The 4,456-nt window shown below is 45.7% G+C and overlaps 1 long non-coding RNA gene across 1 annotated transcript; it reads right to left on the bottom strand.

Moving 5' to 3' along the window:
* Positions 1 to 2,154: 2,154 nt before the first annotated feature.
* LOC144988752 (uncharacterized) lies at positions 2,155 to 2,585 on the bottom strand. The gene is made up of 2 exons (XR_013652739.1): positions 2,423 to 2,585; positions 2,155 to 2,338 (listed from the first exon to the last, which is right to left on the bottom strand). It is a non-coding gene; the product is annotated as an uncharacterized LOC144988752 (long non-coding RNA).
* Between the last annotated feature and the right edge of the window lie 1,871 nt (positions 2,586 to 4,456).

Here is a 4,456-nt window from a genome sequence, read left to right on the forward strand (position 1 = left end):
TAAAAGGATAAAAAAGATAAAAGCAAGTATGAGCAATTCCTAAAAACAAGTCAAGTTTCCCAGAAATTCAGCTTAATCAAAAACTAAAGTAAAAGCAGAGTGTTGTGCAGTCTGATGGCTCGTGGGACAAAAGACTTTCTAAGTCTGTCCGTGATGCAGCGTTAGGATAAAAGTCTGCTGCTGAAAAGGCTCCTCCATTCACTGAAGGCCTCATGCAGAGGGTGTGTCACATTGTCCATAATTCCCTGAAGTCTGGACAATGTTCGTTGTTCAGCCACCTCCTCCACTGTGGCCAGCTTCAGTCCCACAATAGAGCTAGCCCTCCTGATGAGCTTGTTTAGTCGGGTCAGGGTTTTCTGCTTGTGCTGCACACCACAGCGTACAGCAGAGCACTTTAAATGACTGTTTGATAAAACAAAGCTTGGTGGAGATGTTAAAAGATGCCAGCCTTCGCAGGAAGTACATCCTGGTTTGACATTTTTTGCTGAGCAGGGTGGTGTTCTCGTTCCAGTCCAGTTTCTTGTCCAAAACCACTCCCAGGTATTTATAAGCCACCAGGTCACCGTCCATGCAAATTTACTGGGAGAGAGGGGGTTGTCTTCTGAAGTCCAGAATGAGTTCTTTGGTTTTCCTGATGTATAACTGTAGCTGGTTCTGCTTGGACCAAAGAACAAAATCCTGCAACAGCTGCCTGTACTCCACCTCCTTGTCCTCCTTAATGCAGTCCACAATGACGTATCGTCTAAAAATTTCTGGATGTGGCAAGCCTCCGTGTTGTGTTGGAAGTCGGTCGTGTACAGAGCAAACAACATCGGGGAAAGAACTGTACCTTGAGGTACTCCCACACTGCTGCAAAGTGTTCTGGAAAGGCTGGCCCCCATTCTGACAAACTGGGGTCTGTCCTTGAGGTAGTCCATGATCCAGGATATTCAGTATGGCTCCACTGACATACTCCTGAGTTTTCCTGCAGCATTGGGGGTTGGATTGTGTCAAATTGTGTCAAATGCGCTGGAGAAATCAAAGAACAACATTCTCACTGCACACACCCCCTCTTCGAGGTAAGACAAAGTGCGGTGGAGGAGATGCAGGACGGCATCTTCCACTCCCACCTTCTCCCTATACGCAAACTGCAATGGATCCTGGGCATGTTGCACCTGGGACTTCAGCATCTGCAGCACTAACTTTTTCAATGGTTTTCATTATGTGAGAGGTCAGTGCAATTGGTCTGTAGTCTTTTGTCCCTAGGCTGCTTGGCCTTGGGCAGAGGAATGATGCATGAGGTCTTCCAGAGTGTTGGTATTGTACCAAGGTGCAGGCTCAGGTTAGAGAGATGCTGGAGAGGACCTCCTATGGAGAGGACCTCCTAGCTCATCTGCGCATGTCTTCAGGAGCCTGGAGCACAACCCATCTGGGCCTGGTGCTTTCCTGGTCTTCAGTTTCTTCAACTCTCTTCTTACCTGATGTTCAGTAAGTGAGGTGTACTGAGGGAGACCTGATATCACCAGTGCAGGTTCATTTGTAGGATGAGGAGGGAATAAGGGGGCACAGGATGAGGTAGGTGGGGGGTTTGCGGATGAATTAAACCTATTAAAATGATCATTTAGATCATTGGCTCACTCCACACTGTCTCCTCCAGATGCTGCCCCCTTTTTACACCCTGTGATTGTTTTCATTCCATCCCACACTTCTTTTATATTGTTTGTTCTCAATTTCCCCTCTATCTTAGCTTTGTAGTTTTCTCTAGAGCTTCTCAGAGAGCACCTCAACTCAGCTTGCACAGCATTTTTATTTTCCAGATTATTTTCTTTGTAGGCCCTCTTTTTCCTGTTGAAGGACCTCCTTCGATTTTTTTTTCCCACATAGGAGCTCTCCTACCCCTTCTGCGCCCCCTCCTTGTCATTCTCCCAAAGTCCCTCCAACACGTCCTTCCCACCTATCATCCAAACCCCCTCCGGCATGTCTACCCCATTGTTCACCAAAATTCTGTCCAGCTCCTGCCTTCCTGGTCCATCACCCAAATTACCCTCTACTCTACCTCTCCCGCGTGCCTCTAGAGGTGCTATCTCCAGGAGCTAGGATGAAACGGGCCTCCATGTCATGTTTTCCAAGCGGGAGGACCCAGATGCTGGAACCCAGAGAGAGCGAGACTGGTAGTGACAGGTAAGCAGAAGTTTATTTTGATTCCTGGGAGAACTGAGGCGTTGACGTCGGTTCCGAGGCAGCTGTGGCTAGTGGCGAGGCTGGAGGTACGAACGTGGTCCGCGTGGATGACGTGGTCCGGTGGGCTGCTGTGGATGGATCCGAGGTTCCTACTGACGTCACTCGTGACGAGGGTTTCCTGGAGCAGGAGATCAGAGTTAGTGTCAAAGCGAGGACTAAGACAATAGCGAGACTTAGCATGACATGAGACCAGACTAGTCACCATAGAGGTTAACGAACTGGCGTTGAACTGATGCGTTGGGTCTCCTTTTAAGCAGCAGGTAGATGAGATGAGTGGTGTCAGCTGGAGATGATTAGAAAGCATGGCTGGCAGTGTTGGAGGGGGAGGAGCCCGACAGGCACCATGACACTCCAGTGTCCCAGGAGTTACAGTCATGGTGAAGGTTACATCAAAGTGTCCACCTGTGATGGACATCTTTCTTCTGATGACTGATTTTGATTGGGCAGTCTCTAGGGTTAGATTGCCCAATCAAAAAAAATCTAGTTCACATCCGCTGCTATAAGGCTATACCCAGTCCCATTGAAACTAATCTCAAATTTGCTGCACTCAGTTACAGATCTTTATGTAAACTTATCATATTTAATCAATTATATACAAAAGAGGATTAGGGCCATGGAGAACAAAAAAAAGGCATAGAAAATTCTGACTTTTTTCTCTGAATTCTGACTTTAATCTCAGAATTTTGACTTTAATCTCAGAATTATGCGCTACTGGCGCGTGTGAGCCACATCCTTCAGCAGTGCAGAGTCCGAGGAGCTGCAGGAGTGAAACCAACAAAAGTGACGTCTGTAAGTGTCTTTTTGCATGCTCAAGGCTTTCCGTAGGAGGTCATTTTGCTAATGGAAGAACAGAAGGCAAGTTAAAAACATTTTTTTTTAAACTGGATCTTGTAAATGAACGGGCAGCAGGCTTTGCTAGCATTTTGCAACAGCAATGCAGGGCTTTGCATAGCTGGTGCAAAAAGGGCTTTGTATAGACATATTTAGCACCCCCATTGCCGTGCCCATTTATATCAACAACTCCCTTATAATCTCGTTTTTTATAGCCTTTAGAAAATACTCTCTACTTATGTTTAACAGATTGTCGTGTTTTACTATGTGTGACCGAATGCCCTCTTACATTTGCACACCAAATGGAGACTGGATTTGATAGAGGTTAAAAATATACAATTTATTAAAAACTTGACACAAGTTCCATAAAAAAGGTTAAAATAAACTCAGACAGTTCGACCGCACTCTAACACCGCATGAGGGCGCCTGCCTCCAGGATCGCCTCAGCCCCACTGCACCGGTGGGTAGCCCCAAACACCACCAAGGGAGATCTCTGATCCAAACCCTCACCAGGAGTACCTGCTCAGGGCCCAAATGCACACAAAAACACACCACAACCCAAACAGTGATTAAAAGAAAATACAAAACAGAAGAGGTGGACCTGAGCAGGACACCACTAATTTATGGGCCGAACACAGGGGGGTCCCCCTTACACAACACCAAGTATGGCACCCACCAGCTACCATAAGGATAAAAGGAGGAGGCAGCCACCTTCAGCCAGGTCCAACCACCAAGTTACTAAAATGAGCACAAAACAGTTTAAAAATGGATAAAAGCAAGGGTGTCAAGGTTTGTTAAAAAATTAAAAACAATGACTAAAAACATTACAAGCAAAACAGCAGTGGCAACTCTGCTGGAAAAAGAAAAGTTAGTTCTCCCCTGGGACAAACACATGTTTTACAAACCCTTATATTACCTCTCATGCCCCAGGGTCAGAACTCATTCCACCACCATTGTTAATATTAATAGAATTTAAAATGTTGCAAACTCAAATGCTTAAAACCTTAGTAAAAGGACTCAAATGATTAAAAGCTTTAGTAAAAAAGGTCCACATGTCAAGCTCACCCACCAAGGCCAAACCAGGAAACCAGCATCTAGCTGGAACTCCCACTGCTGCTATTTATCAGCCTTGTGAGCCAATCACAGCTCAACAGACACGTGCTGGCCATGAATGTTAAACTATGGAACACCATGAGGGACAAACCACCACCCACAGCCCTGTCTGTCACATTTGCATGATACCCACCGATCTTTACACTCCAACACAATAACATTCAGTTTTCAGCCTTCTCTTCATGTGACACGTCTCTTTTTATTATCTCATTGCCAAACAAACACTCTGCAAACGACTCTCCCCTGTTACTGAATCATAACCTTTCATAACATTTACTACAACATCAATTTG

Source organism: Oryzias latipes, chromosome 21, assembly GCF_053564925.1.
Source record: "Oryzias latipes strain Hd-rR chromosome 21, Olatipes_Hd-rR_3.1".
In the NCBI taxonomy this organism is placed as follows: Eukaryota; Metazoa; Chordata; class Actinopteri; order Beloniformes; family Adrianichthyidae; genus Oryzias; species Oryzias latipes.